Below are 16826 nucleotides of genomic sequence, written 5' to 3' on the forward strand. Positions count from 1 at the left end.
GTGTCACCTCAGCCCAAGCCATTATTATTTTTTTTTAAATTTTTAATGTTTTATTTATATCTAGGAGAGAGAGAGAGACAGCGTGAGCAGGGGAGGGTCAGAGAGAGAGGGAGTCACAGACTCTGAAACAGGCCCCAGGCTCTGAGCTGGCAGTCAGCACAGAGCCTGACATGGGGCTTGAACCCACGAACCGCGAGATCATGACCTAAGCGAAAGTCGGATGCTTAACCAACTAAGCCACCCAGGCTCCCCAGCCCAAGCCATTATTATACCCTACCTTCATTTCCCTAGGAGTTTCCAGTGTTTGTTCACAAAAAGTAAATTCTCAACACAGTAGTCTCCATGATCTTACTTTATTAAGATAACATCACTCCTCCGCTCAAAATATTCTAAAGGCACTGTAATTCCCTGAGAATATGGTGCTGTTTTTATAAAAGCCAACAAGACCTTACATGATCTGAAGCATGTTAATTCTCTTGCCTCAACTTCTACTATGTTCTTTTTCAATCTCTTGAAAACTCTCTTAAGGCCTCGCTGGCCTTAGAGGAAACGAGGTCCAATCTCAAGGCCAACACTATTAGTTCCCTATGTCTGGAGTGCCCTTCCCCTGATGTCTACAACTCGTATTCCCTTATATAACTCAGATTGTGAAGAAGGTATCTCTCTTAGTCTTTTTAGGTTGGGCTATTACAAATATAATATATATATATTATATATATATACTATATTATATACTACTCTATATACTGTATTATATATATAATATATACTATATATTATATACTACTATATATATATACTATACTACATATATATATATACTATATATATATATAGTATATATATAAAAGTATAATAGTCTAGGTGGCTTCTAAATTACAAAAAAATTACTATTTATAATGTTAGATGCTAGAAGTCCAAAATCAGGGCCTCAGCATAGACATTCTGGTAAGAGCCCACTTCTAGGTTACAGAAGGCCTAGATTACTGTGTCCTCACATGGCAGAAAGAGGGTGAGGGAGTTCTCTGGGGTCTCCTTCATACAGCACTAATCCCATTCATAAGGGCTCACCCATCATGATCTAATCACACTCCCCAAGTCCCACCAACCAATACCATCACACCGTGGGGTTAGGATTTCAACATATGCATTTGGGGGTCACACAAACAGAAGATAAACATGGGCAGACCTGTTAGGAAGCCATTGAAATAATCTAGGCTAAAAATAAAGAAGGTTGACCGAAGAAAGGGCAGCAGAATTGAAAAGACTGGGTTGATCTTTAGATAATGTGCAAAACACTCTACATTTATTTTAGTCTACAGGGTGCATAGTAGATGGAAAATTGAACTAATCCCCATGAAAGCTTTGGCCATGTTGGTTTTTGCTTGTAATGTTTAAACCTATGTCTCTTACAGGGAATGGCTCATAGTTTACTCTCCAGTAAACATTTGATGAATTAATGACCATATCAATTTCAGTACACTCTGAATTTTCATAAAATAAAGCAGGTTTGTTTAAGCCCTATATCATGTAGATACTCTCTTGTATCATCACTACTCTAAAGCAGTATATACTTAACAGTCCTTAAGATGAATAATGAAAATTCTTTACTAATTTTTTCCTTAGATTAATCTGATAAGCATTCTGGAGCCGCAGTGTTGAAGAGCATATTAATATACTCAAACACTAAAACAATTATCACACCACTCTGAATGCTTTGTGGAAAAGAGTGTAAATGTGACCCTGACTATTACTTACCCTAATGATTCCAGAATCAATTGCCCACTCCGTACAGAGACAGTTCCTTCATTTTTCTCCACAGGGACTTTCATGCGGGGGCATTTCCCTTCTCTGTGATACAGTCAGGAATGCCAGGCTGGGCTCGTGGCTGCTGCCTTAACGCTTTGGTGGAAGAGATCAGCTAGCCTGAAATTTGGCCATTGTAAGTACCTTTCATGTTCTTCCTTTCCCTGGTTTTAATTAGCATTGGAGATTTAAGGCCATTACATTTTTCATCCAAGTTTTTCTTTCAAGTCACTGATCAATAACTCGTTAATGAAGCCAGAAAGAAGAACGAAGCATTCTTGAATGTCCACTACCACTCTCAAAAGCAAACAAACAAGCCAGTTGCGATGCTGAAGAAATCATTCAGCTAGCTAAATCATGCGGTTGCTAAGAGGAAGGATAATTGATTTAGTGGGGAGGGTGCTAACTTCCCTAAATAGTACATTCAATACATCATACTTAAAAGACTGCTTTAATGACTATTAATATTTGCATTATAATTTTCAATTTAACTTTCATGAAATGGCATACGTTTTAATAATGTAGTTTCCAAGCTATAGTTCATTTTAAGAGCCATTAATTCAACCTTTTCTAAATAGAGTTCTTTAGAAGACCATTACATTGTGAATCTCCAAAGGAACAGAGCTGTGTGTGATGCATATCCTCAGTATCCATGCAAAGACTAGAGAAGGTCATTTGCACTTATGTGCCAGACATTTCAAAAATAAAGCAAAAACGTGGGGGTCTCAGTGCACAGTTTAGGGCACTGACCACTAGGTGGCAGAAGCGCTCCTTCAACTCTTTCGCCTCTCCTGGTGTGGGCTGTAATTAGGTCAGTGTAAGTTAAAGTAGGGCTGAGAGATGAATAAAGTAGATTTTCTCCTCTGGAACACACTGCAGTTTAATTTTACTTCTTTCTACATTGTGCGATGAAGGTGGATTTAACTTTTAAAGGCAAAGAGACAAACCTCTGCCAGGATAAATGGAAAGACTCAGGGCAACTGACAAAAAAACGTAAAAGAAAGGAAATGCTTTCTGGCTGTTGCCTAATTTTGATATTCGGGTCATCATCAGAAAATTTTTTTCAGAGGTAAAGTGCTATATATGTCCTATAAGAAAGAGGTTGCCTGCTGAAACCTAACGGGATATGCATGCTTGTTGGGTGTTGATGTTAAAAATGTGTCCGTACTGGTCACATTAAATAAAACAAAATGATTTTATCCTTGAAGTTGGTTTTCTAATTTTGCCAGCAGCCAGAAGCATTTCAATCGGAGGGGCACAGTCCTTACCCCAACACAGATGTCCCCTGTCTGCTTGAATAAGTCACTAAGGGAGGATGTCGTCTGAGGATGAAAGTTGAAACTGGATGTCCTTTTGAAGGACCTGTGTCAGACAGGAACACCTCAAAAATGGAAAGGCTGTCCGTGTTAAGCAGCTATGGTAGGTAGCAGGCCACAGTTGGGTATATTCATTATCAAAGAGCATCAAGGGTCACTGTGGTCACTTAGGTGAGAAATGGTGGGGAAAACAGAAGAACAACCCCAGGAACATTTCTCCTTTCCCACATTGCTGCTCATGGCCTTGAATGTGCAAGACTTAGAATTTTTTAAGACAATAAAGACAAACAAGATATAAGACCAGACATAAACAGTAGTGTTTCCTGATTCTAAACTTTGTATTGGTTAAGAACATTCATCTAGTTTAGGTTGTGTTTTGTTTCTTTGAATTACTGGTCATCTCAAGGGCAGCGCCAAACTCAAAGACAAAGGAAGGGTGATTGGCAACAGGTATGTTGCTACAGTGATAATTAAGGAACTTAGCTAAATACATAGGCAGGTGACTCAAATATACTAAGATTCTTCAAATAATTCTGGGATGTAATGGAAAGTGTTTGGGATTGGACTTGAGAGTGCTTTCTCCTGACACCTCTTCAACATAGCCCAGTTGCTAATGTCTTTGTATTTGTTACCCAAAGATTTGCTCAAACATATTGAAACTGGAAATCCACTGGTTAGCAATACCTCCTGTTTGTGCAGGCTGTTTTCCATCTGTAGCCACAGATGATATGACTGCAGACTTTGTGTGCAATTCAGTGTTCTTATGTTTGCCTACGGAATCATAGACAATCACATTAAAGCTATGTGCAAACATGGTACATGACTAAATTCTCCATTCTTGAAATGATGTTCTGTGTATGTCTCAATATTGTGAGAAAGGACTAGAAGTGGAAGAGAACAAAGAGGAAGAAGGCAAAGAATAAAAATCATTAAAAAGAGACCCTTGAAATCTTGTTTGAAGGGCACATTCACTGTATTATAGCTTCTCATTTCGGTTATACTGAGTTTCATTTGCTGACAGACACTGGTCAGATACAAATACTTTATTTGATGGGATTGAAACAGAAAAGACAGCCAATGAATAGCAATTTATAAAGACAGTGGACTGATCCCTGATGTGTATCTCAGAAACCAGATAGCTATTTTATCCTGGTTTGGAATTTAGACACAAGTGTTCGAAAGCAATTGTGTTAGTTAATGAAAATTTATTGAAAGGATGCAGCACAGCTAAAAAATTAAACATATACATATACATACGTGCATCTACACACACAGGTTGGATTTTAACTGAAGCTTTTTATTAGAAATTATCATTTCTTCACTTAAAATTTGCAAAACCAACTTTTGGTATTTGTTTTAGAATATAACTGCAAAACGTATTTTGAGAAGGAAATGTTTTGTTCATTTGTGAACTTTATGAGAATAATCTAACTATTCAATCCTTTTAAAGTGTAAGCCACAATCTCACCAAGTCTATAAATCAAGAGTCTTAGGAAGCAGCATGAACAGCCATTAGATGTTGTATAGACAGGATCATATATACTTCCCTCAGGATTTCAAGTAGTCCTGTCCTTTAGATGCTTAGCATGAGTCATAATACAATGAGACCAGTGATCTAGAAAGAGTAAAGAATCACACCTGGACTTTGGCCTTCACCCCATTATTCTCTCATGTACATCCTCATGAATCTTTCTACATACCCTTCATTGTTATCTTACTGCATTAAATTATCTATTTCCATGTTCGTTCACCTATGATAAAGCAAATGAATAATCTATTTTAAATCCCCACACCTAGCAATGCTTATGTAGTATATATTTGATAAATATAGGTTGAAATAATGAGTAAATAGCTACTATTGGAGTTCCACAAGTAGATTTCCAACTAAATCCCAAGTCTCTAGTTTCTTTATTCCAGTGATTTTTCAATGTTGCATTTCTGTTTCTGCATTTGTAACAAAACATTGTCCAATATTTCTTATCTTTTTTCTTTTTGTTATGGTTTCAGTGTATTTATTCCTCATCCCTCTCTTGGGAAGCATAATGTAGCTATTCATGGATGAGCACTGCTAGGTTACTACGTGCCTCTTTAATATGAAGGCAGTTAAGTCTCTCATACAATATATTTTGTAAATTAGTAAAATTTTTCCATAGTGTAAAATATTCTGAAACTCAAACTTTTTTCTTTAACTACTGTTAATCCCCAAAAACTTTTACTAAGAGTCACTTTTGATGCTAATTATATAAAGGTAATCATCAACTGGTATTCATTCTGGAGAAGTACTTTCTTCAGTTTAAGAAATACTGTATTTCCAGTAATTTCTTGTATTTAGGCAAAACTTTAGAAGAAAATAACTTAGGATCCCAATATAATCTTCACTGTAACAATATAATTAAGTGCATATTTTAGTATATCCATAACCATGCATATATTTTAGCAAAAATTTAATAACTATTTGGTGTTAGAGTAATACATATATGCTTCATTATAATGAGGCCCATTTAAATGTCTCTTTTTACATAAAAATTTTACTACTATATACTGTATGCAAAGTACACAAATAACAAGTATACAGTTTGAGGTCTCATACACTGACCACATCTGGGGGATCAAAATCCAGGCAGGAAACAAAGTTGTGCCCTAGGCATCATCCTGCTCCTTTCCTTATTCTTTGTTCACCAACCTAAATGGTAACCACTGGCCTTACCTCTAACCTCATAGATTAGCCTTGTGTGGTTCTTAACTTTATACAGTTGGAATAATACAGTCTGTACTTTTGAGAGTCTTTTTTCTTTTCTCAATATTTTTTGTGTGATTTATCTAGGTATTGTGTGCAGTTGTAGCTGTTGTAACTTATTCTTACTGCTATGTAGGGCTCCATTGAATGAATAGAATACAAATTATTTACCCATTTCGTATCAATATTTATTTTCCAGTTTGGGAATACTAAAGATAGTGTGAACATTCTTATACTTGTCCTTATTGTGAAAAACTCTGTATATGGAAGTGTTGAATAAAATATGTATATTTCCATTTTATGACTTACTGAAAAGACTTTAAAATAGATGCATAAACTCACAATCTCATCAATGGTATATAAATATTAAAAGTGATCTGTGTCTTTATCTATACTTGGTAGTGTCTGTCTTTTCTATTATCACCTATCTGGCTTTGTATTTCTTTCCATAGAAGTAGTGATCAAGCCAGGAGATATTTACAAGTATAGAGTACAGAAAATACAGCTAGTTGGCTCCAGATAGGTTGTTTTATTTCAATTAATTGGCCAACTGGTTATTTTTAGGGGGGGGTCTTGATTTGTTTTGGTTATTTTACTTAATCTTCTTCAGAATATCATTGTGGGGGCTCCTTGGTGGCTCAGTCGGTTTGAGCGGTTGAATGTCCCACTTCGGCTCAGGTCATGACCTCGCGGTTGCTGAGTTCGAGCCCCACATCATGTTCTGTGCTGACAGCTCAGAGCCTGGAACCTGCTTCAGATTCTGTGTCTCCCTCTCTCTCTGACCTTCCACTCTCATGCTATGTACTGTCTCAAAAATAAATGAACATTAAAAAAATTTTAGCAAACCACTGTGGCTACAAAAGAAGGAGTATAATTACGGATATTTTTTATTTTGGAAATCAGGCAAGAGCGTAAATCAAAAAAAGGGCACTGTTGGGCCTTCTGACCTTCAATATGTGAAAATCAAATTAAAGACCAAATGAATAATTCTTTCGGTATAAAAATAATCACAATGAAAAGAAAAACAAGTTGTAACATGGAGTCCAAAAAATGTTGATTATGCCTCTACCACTTCTGTTAAATTAGGCCCCAAGAGTGAAGTCAATATGAGGCATGCTGAAACATTTCCCAATCATGAAACTAAAATTTTTTCCCAAGAGGTTCTGGGAAAACTAGAATTTAACCTGAAAATTACATAGCTTTTAGAATATGTCTAAATACAAGTTTGCCTCATTTATACTAAATTAATTAAAACAATCTTTTCTTATGTAAAATGTGTATTAAGATTTCTGTAATCCATCATTAAGACAATTTGAATTCTATAGTTGAAGGTATTTCCTTTATTTTCTAGTGTTACTAATAAATTTTATTTGCTTTTTTATAGATTATAGAGCTGAAAATGTGACTTTTATAAAAACTATTTGGCATGAAAAGGTAGTTCTTTTCAGTCATTTATTGGCAAAGGATGTTACAATAGTCATGTATTATCTAAATTACAAGATATTTTCTCACAGTAGCACAAATATTAGATTAATAAGAAGTTTCGAATATTAGAGCAAAAATTTTAATATATATGTTGAGAGAGCTTTTGGCAAATTTTTGTGGAAATAATTCAAACCTCTTTCTTCTAATTGATTCATTGTATGTTATGGAAATGTAGTCAAAGTCCAATATGTAAGTAATTAAATTTCAATTGTCCCCTGTTCCATAAGTTAATTAATATTTAGTCAGAATATATTTCATTTGAGTTACTGTGCAAAGTGCTGTATCCATGTGAGGGGTACCTTGTGCTGAGGAAATAATATTAATTTTACAAAGAATATGCAGTTTACCGAAAACAATTAGCTTTCATTTACTGAATGAAAATTTCTATTGCTGTGATAAAAACTGGGAATCATTTCATCACTTTGCCTAAATCATTTAAAATATTTGGGTATGTCAATATTTTTATACTTAGTCATTTCACATATTTCGAAAGCTGGAAATTACAATAAAGATTCATGGAAATAGTGAATTCTTAGAAACTGTGCTGCAAAGCTATGAGGAGAAGTTTTCTTTTTGGTAGGGATCTTAGGAAAATTGTAAATAACAAGAGGTATTTATATTTGCCCTTGCAGAGTCAATCAAGCAATAGATGTCAAGTGCTCAGAATGAGAAGTAGCCTGGTTGATCCTTCTAGCTCTTTCTAAACCCATAGTTTAAAATCCCTCTCAGTCTCCATACCTTCTAAAAAGTGGATTTATAATATAAAACAATTTTGAAGAAAAATGACTAATGCATGTCATATCTTTAAAATAAATGAGGGGTGCCTGGGTGGCTCAGTCAGTTAAGCATCCGACTTCGGCTCAGGTCATGATCTCACAGTTTGTGGGTTCAAGCCCTGCGTTGGGCTCTGTGCTGACAGCTAGCTCAGAGTCTGGACCCTGCTTCAGATTCTGTGTCTCCCTCTCTCTCTGACCCTCCCCTGCTCATGCTGTGTTTCTCTCTCAGAAATAAATAAAACATTAAAAAAAAAAAACTTAAGATAAATGAAAATTTCAACTGTCTCCTATTTCTGTTCCTGTGTTTTCTCTGATAACATGTCCGTTCAATATCAGGAGTCTGAACATCTCATTGCTCACTAAATTAACACTTTGATGGAAATTACATGTAATTAAGAGTACATAAACTTTTTTTTAATGGAGATATAATGATTTCTTGTCCTACAGATTCTTATACAAATGATTATCCACAGTGTGTGTGTGTGTGTGTGTGTGTGTGTGTCTGTGTGTGTATGTAAAAGGAAGGTGAAATCACAGGGGGCAAAGGATCCAAAAAAACCCAGTCTGTTCTAAAAGAAAAATGTCAAAGATTTGGAAATTATCAACCATTTTACTCAAAAAGCAAAAGTATATTTCATGCATTTATTATTTATTTCCTTTCATTTTAGTATTCTTTATGACTTTATAAATAAGATATTACAGTTTGAAATTACTGCCTGAAGGAACACATTATTGACCATTGAAATTTCAGGAATTTGGTTCTCCTATTTCAGTGAAGTACGGTCATTCTAACAAATGTCTCCTATGTAGGTTTCAGTGTTCTCTAGAGAATAGAAAAAGCTTTGGCAGACAAACATCAAATGAAATCTGATATCCAGGCAGTTACAATCTTGTCTGACCTTCATTCCCACATGCCCATGATAATTATTAAACAATTACACCATTGTTTTACAACAAAGAATTTTCTTAAAAACACAAGTTTATTGCATCTTTGTGTTGGTCTATCTTTAAACGATTTATCAATGACATTTTGATTTTCATACTTGTGAGCAATTTTTGGTCATTCATGCCTACCACAATTTCTCTCTCTCTCTGTCTCTCTCGCTTTATCTCTCCCTCTAATGATAAATTGCTACAGAATGCCTGTCATTTTAGAAGAAACAGCATCACCATATCAAAATTTTCAAAGTTCTATATAGACTAAAAAAACACAAGCTCCGGAGGTCAGTTCAGTGAAGTCACTCAGTGTTTCAATGTCTCATATGTATTACTATAAACTCTGAAGTGAGTACTTGCACTGGATATTATGTTTGGAATATTAACAGCTTGAAACCATACAATGACATTGCATAGTATCATGGAAAAAAACAATTATATTAGAAAAATATGGAAATAATGTAATTTCAGATTACAACCAATATCGATAGAGTCCGTAATAAGTATAAAATTTGTTATATTACTCACTTTGGAGTGGCCCACTTCCAGGTAAAGTTTTACTATTCCTGGTACTCTGTTTACTCTGCTTCATTGATTGCAGAAATTTAAATAAAAAGTTTGGGAACTGCTAATCTAGATAAACACTTTTATTTGATATTAAAATACTGAAGATTAGAGAAATGCAAGTCCAAGAGACAATTTTTGATATATTCTTTTATGCACATTTCCTTGAATTATTGTTTCGGTTTAACCTGTCAACTTTTTTCCTGCTTTTGATATTAATTTTAAAATATGCCGATAAGCATTGCTTTAGTAGGAGGTATGTAATGAATATGTGGCTAAAGTCAAAGCTAACTCATTTTGGGATCTTAATTTTAAAAATAATAAAGGTAATATTAAAAAATAAGGAAATATTTATATAGACAAGAGCAAAATTAGGTAGTAATAGAGAACACCCTCCTAGTCTAGAAAACAGCAGAATTTTTAAGACCCAGTTATACTCTATTATCCACAAAAATTTCAACAATTGTCAGTATTAGATACCAGTGGAATTAAAAGTAAAAATGAGGGGCGCCTGGGTGGCTCAGTCAATTAAGCGTCCGACTTTGGCTCATGTCATGATCTCGCGGTTCGTAGGTTCAAGCCCTGCGTCAGGCTCAGCGCTGACAGCCAGCTCAGAGCCTGGAGCCTGTTTCAGAGTCTGTGTCTCCCTCTCTCTCTGACCCTCCCCTGTTCACGCTGTCTCTCTCTCTCTCTCTCTCAGAAATAAATAAAACATTAAAAAAAAATTTACCAGCAACAACAAGAGGTAAAAATGAGCCTGAAAAGTAAATGATTGAAAGTCTGTTAAAAAGCAGTTTAATTATTAGATACATACACCACTCTGTACAACATTCCTGCAGCAGATTAGAAATTTTGTAGCAGGTGAAGGTAAAACAGCCAGTTAACATTCAGATTACAGGCCAGGCAATAGTGCTGATAACAAAACAGGTCAGTGAAGTTTGCACATTGAAGCATAAGGTTTTGGGGTATTTTATTTTATTTTATTTTATTTCATTATTTTATTTATTTTATTTTTTTTAAGAGAGAGAGCAGTAGAGGGAGAGAGTGTCTTAAGCAGGCTCCATCTCCAGCATGGAGGCAGGGCTCTATCTCAAGACCCTGAGACCAGGACCTGAACTGAAATCAAGAGTTAGACATTTATTTGACTGACTGAGCCAACCAGGAGCCCTGAGATCCTTGGATATTTTAATCCACAGAGTCCCTAGAAATTTGGCAATTTAGCTTAAGAATTTATAACATCTAATATGGGAAAAGTCTTCTTTTGGAAACTTAAATACACCAAGAGCTAAAACCTGTAAACAGTGACGTCAGACAATGCCCAATGAAATGGCTCATGCTGATCACACTACAATGAAATTCATGTTTGACAAACCCCACTTTTGTACATAGAATATGGGAACCCTGCTAAATCTGTCTTTCCTGGTGCCTTTACAGTTTCACTTTAGTTTATCCTTGGCCCTTAGCAATTCATCAATAATTTCTTTTTTTTTTTAATATTTATTTATTTCTAGGAGGGAGAGAGAGAGAGAGAGAGAGAGACAGCGTGAGCAGGGGAGGGTCAGAGAGAGAGGGAGTCACAGACTGAAACAGGCTCCAGGCTCTGAGCTGTCAGCACAGAGCCCGACGCGGGGCTCGAACCCACGAACCGCGAGATCATGACCTAAGCGAAAGTCGGACGCTTAACTGACTAAGCCACCCAGGCGCCCCAATTCATCAATAATTTCTAATTGAATCTACACTTTGGTTTATATGTCATTCATTAGCATTTGTTCCAAGTAAGTGAATGCTGATTTTTCCCTTTCAGATGCCTCTCACAGCCACTTCCCCATGTCAGGTTGGCTCTCCTATGCACTCAGTTTTCTGATGGATAAAATAGAAGGTGTTTCTTTGCAGTCTGCCCAGTTTTGTTCTTGTTATTAGTTGATAAGCAAATGTCTTTCCAGTATTCCATGTTTCTGAGCAAAAAACAGAAGTTGAATTATGATTTTTATTATTATTTTCTCTTTGCATTTTTTTGCTGTATTTTCTACTTTTTTTCTTGATCAGTTATGCAATTTTCTTATTGTCATTTCTTACTTTATATTCTCTGTTTTTTGCTTATCTTTCTAGGGGAATTTTCTAACTTTCTAACTTCCACAATTCCTATTAGCTTTTCATTTTTACCTCTAAATTTAATTTAAAATAGTGTGTTTATTTGCTTACTTATTATACTTTTATGATTTTCTGGAAATGTTACTCTTCTTTTAAGTTTTTTTCTTATGTAGTTTCTGCTTTCTCCAAGATATTTTTAATCTACTTGTTTTAAGCCCTTTCTTTTTAGTTGGCTTCCTCAACATTCTTGTCATCTTTGACTACTCATGTTTTAGTCGTGGAAATTGAGAAGCACTTATCCAAGAAACGTTTGGTAAGAACAATGGGATTCTGCAGACTGGGATGCACACGTATTCTCCCTGCCCCCAATTCCTTTGTGCAGTTCTGCCAGTGCAGGATATGCCATGAGGATCCTCAGCTGCCCTGAGAGAGGAACTGATTTGATTTGTTGGGGGCTTGGGAAAAAATTATGCTTAGAAGCATTGATGAAAACAATAGTGATTTTAGTGGAGAACACTCAGGGAATGTGGACATTGCAGGTCACCTAAAGATAAGATACTTGTTGGGGCAAGAAATCAAACAGAAAATCATCCAAAGTTTCTTAGGTACTCAGAAGATAAGACTGCAATAGTGGACAATGATGGTTAGTTTAATGTATCAACTTAACTGGATATTAGTACCCAATTATTTAGTCAAACACACTTACCTACTAGATATTGATGTGAAGGTATTTTGTATGAGCCATTAACACATAAAATCAGTTGACTTTAAGTAAAAGAGACTACTGTTGATAATGTGGAAGGGCCTCCTCAAATCAGCTGTAGACCTTAAGAGTAAAAACTAAGGTATCTCAGAGAAGAAGAAATTCTACTCTGATACTGCAGTACTTATTTTGATCTGAGTTTTCAGCTTGCCAGCCTACCCAACAGCTTTTGGCCTTGCTATGTTTTCTGAACAAACATGCCAAAAAGTCCTCAAAACATATAAGCTGATTGAATCCAACAGTGCATAAAAGAATTATATATAATTAAATATAATTTAATATATTATATATTAAAGTGAGATTTATCCCACATATGTTCAACCCCTTGAAAAGTCAATTAAAGTAACTTATTAGACCAATAGAATTAAAAATAAAAAATCATATGATTATATCAATAGATGCAGAAAAAGCATTTGGCAAAAAGTTCAACAGCCATTCATAATAAAAACTCTCAGTAAACTTGGAATAGAGGCTAACTCTCTTAATTGATGGAGATTATCTACAAAATTCCTGCAGTTAACATCATATTTAATAGTGAAAGTCTTAAAAGCCTTTCCACTAAGATCAGGTACAAGGCAAGGATATACCCATTTACCACTCCTTTTAACATTGTTCTGGAAGTCCTTACTAATGCAGTAAGGCAAGACAAAAATAAAAGTTAGACAGTTTGAAAGAACACATAAGATTGATTTGTATGCAGATGACAAAATTATCTATGTAGAAAATCTGAAAAATCTGAGGAAAACCTCCCAAAACTCCTAAAACTAATGAGTAATAGAAAGGTTGCAGAAAACAAGGTTTGTATACAAACCAATTACTTTCCTATATGAACAACATAAATGAAGAGGAATTTGAAACTAAAAGCACATTACCATTTACATTGGCACTCAATGAAATGAAATACTTAGGGATAAATATTTCCAAACATTTATATGAGCAAAGTTACAAATGAACCAAATCAAATTAAAAATAAACAAATGGAGAGATATTCAATGTTCATGGATTAGGAAGATATATTATTGTCAGTGTCAATTCTTGTTCTAGAAGTTTAATTCAATACCAATAAAAAATCCAGTAAGTTTTTTTTTGGATAAGAAAAAAAAAAAAAAAACTGGTTCTAAAATTTATGTGAGGCAATAGACCCGGAATAGGCAACATATATTGAAGGAGAACCAACTTGGAAGACTGATACTACCCAACCTCAAGACTTACTATAGAGCTACAATAATCAAGAGTGTATGGTATTTGCACAATAAAAGAAAAAACGGCCTTATGCAACAAATAGAGAGCCCAGAAATAGACCTCTATAAATATAGTCATCTGATCTTTGATGAAGGAGCAAAGATACTTTTCCAACAAATGGTGTTAAAACAACTGGACATCCACATGCAAAAAAAAAAAAAAAAAAAAAAGAAAGAATTTATATAGAAACCTTCCACTGTTCACAAAAATTAACTCCAAGTAGATCAAAGATCTAACTGTAACACACAAAACTTTTAAAACTCTTAGAAGATATCATAGGAGAAACTCTAGATGACCTTGGGTATGATGATGTCTTTTTAGATAAAATACCAAAGACGTGGTCCATGAAAGAAAGAATAAGTGAGACTTTATTAAAATTAAAAACCTCTGCTGACCTTCAAAAAGATATTATCAAGAGAATAAGAAAACAAGCCACTGACCTTGAGAAGATATTTGTAAAAGATACATGTGAAAAAGAACTGTTACCCAAAATACACAAAGAATGCTTAAAACTCAACAATAAACAATCTCTCAAATAAAAATGGACCAAAGACCTTAATAGATAACTCACCAAAGATGGTAGCAAGATTTAAATGAGCATTTGAGGGGCGCCTGGGTGGCACAGTTGGTGAAGCGTCTGACTTCGGCTCAGGTCATGATCTGGCAGTTCATGACTTTGAGCCCCATGTGGGGCTCTCTGCTGACAGCTCAGAGCCTGGAGTTATTTCAGACTGTTGTCTCCCTCTCTCTCTGCCCCTCCCCCACTCATGCTCTGTCTCTGTCTCTCCCAGAAATAAATAAATGCTAAAAAATTTTAAAAATAAATGAGCATTTTAGAACATGTACCACATATTTCATCAGATAAAATTAAAACAATGTGATGGCACTGCACTACTACAGATTTCACTGCACTATAGTGGCCAATATCTGGAACACATGTAGCTCCTGGTTGGTGACAAAATTTCCCACTTCACTGTTTCTCCCTGGAAGTAATTTTCCTGTGTATTTCCCCAGCTTCTGCTTGAAATTCCTGCTACTTATAAGCCCTCTTGTGGGAGCTGACTAGGATCTTCCTAAGGGCTTCCAGAGCTGGTAGGCATGTTCCCTGCCGTCTCCATCCGAATTATTCCAACATTCAAACCAAGTCTGCAGCTTTCCCTTACAGGAACTTGTCCACATATCTAGTGCCCCGACTATTACAGTTACTACCCAGGGACTGGCTTCCAAATTACCAAATTCTGACAACTCATGGAACTCTGCATTCACAAGTCGCCTGGGACCACATGAAACAGAGACAGTCATTTTGGGTGCACAAATATTTCCAGTGACCATTGTCTTCTGCTTACTGTAGAGTAACATACAGCTTACCAAGACTGAATTATCATCTCTATATAGAATTGTGTATATTTTTTAGATATCTGTGCTTTGTGCATGACTTTTAGTGTCAGATCAGAGAATATCATATTTAATGGAAAAATAGGTAAGTGATAATTATTCTTTTGGAAAAAGAATCCAAGGATCCAAGCAAGTCCATCATTTGCTTAGAAATATTTATCTTATTAATATCCAGATGTTAGTATGTTTAAAGGTGAATGAGGAAGAAGAGGAGAAAAAAAGAGCACAGGAAAAATAAAATGTCAGTAACTTTTTCCAGACAATATGATAGGACATATTCATCTTATCATTTGCACATGTCAAGAGTAGATGCTAAAATCATGTCAAGTCATGCGTGGACTAGTATCTTTAAAAAGAATACACCTGATAAAATGTGGCATCTCATAGTGAGGATTATACAGAATGACAGTTTTTTCAAAGTAGTGATAAATAACTTTTGGACATACTCTTTTAAAAATTATAGGTTTGAGTGTAATTTTAATACATTTTTAATACATTAAAAAATAGTGAGCATAGTTGGTGGCTATCTCCATTACCATTAAATGTAAAATAGAACAATTTTTTTCCTAATTAGTACAGGATTTTTACACCAAGTAACATCTCTGTAATTTAGCAAGACAAATTAATTTTTTTATAATACTTATAATTTTTAACAATAAACTTAATTATGTTTTCTTTTTTTAAATGTATTCATCAGAACTAAGAGATGACTTCTAAGGTACAGGACTTATGAACTCAGGATCTATGTGATTTACACTAGAAAATTCTTGAAATAGATTCTGTTCTCTTTGAACAGCCTTGTAGGCACATTAGAATATATTAATCAGAAAAGAACAAAATGATGTATGGATGATTTACCTTGGATCTGAACTCTTTCTTACTATGGCCAGATAACTTTCTAATGTTGATGAATTGTATGTTAAGCTTCAGTGAACAATTTCAATTTGGGTATACTGGGAAGTAGCATGGATTACTACAGAAACGTGACTGTGAGTAAATAGCTTACCGATTGTTACTTCTCAATTCCTCAAATGTGAAACTTAACATGCTACTGTAGAGTACAAGCTAAATTTATCAAAGATATTTAGTTATTATTAAGAAATATAAATTGAATATTGAATACCCTATACAGATATTCTTCGTACACATATATTTTAATTGTTGGATACTTCCTGAAAAGTATTTTTCTCTCCAATGATCTCAGTCTCTTAAAAAATAAAAGATTGTACAGGCGCCTGGGTGACTCAGTCAGTTAAGCATCTGACTTCGGCTTAGGTCATGATCTCACAGTCCGTGGGTTCGAGCCCCACATCGGGCTCTGTGCTGACAGCTCAGAGCCTGGAGCCTGCTTCAGATTCTGTGTCTCCCTCTCTCTCTGCCCCTCTCCCGCTCACCCTCTGTCTCTCAAAAATAAAATAAAGACATAAAAAAGGAAATATTGTTTAAAAATAAAAAATGGTTATTATTTATATTATTTGGAGAAAGAAGCACTTTGGGTGTTTAGATATCAGAGTGGAATAAGACCCAAAGTTATCTTGTGAGGTGATTTCATGAGAATAAAATTGAATATATAGCAGACATATAGAAGCAAATAAAACAAGAATGTATTTTTAAGAGATTGTTATTTATTTCCCCACAAGAAGTGATTAAAGAGACCATGAAACTATAAGAAAATGTGTATATTTTTCTTAAGGGAAAGAAACTTAGCTCTTCAT

Source organism: Hyaena hyaena, unplaced genomic scaffold (assembly GCF_003009895.1).
Source record: "Hyaena hyaena isolate Hyena2069 unplaced genomic scaffold, ASM300989v1 scaffold_1078, whole genome shotgun sequence".
Taxonomy (NCBI): domain Eukaryota; kingdom Metazoa; phylum Chordata; class Mammalia; order Carnivora; family Hyaenidae; genus Hyaena; species Hyaena hyaena.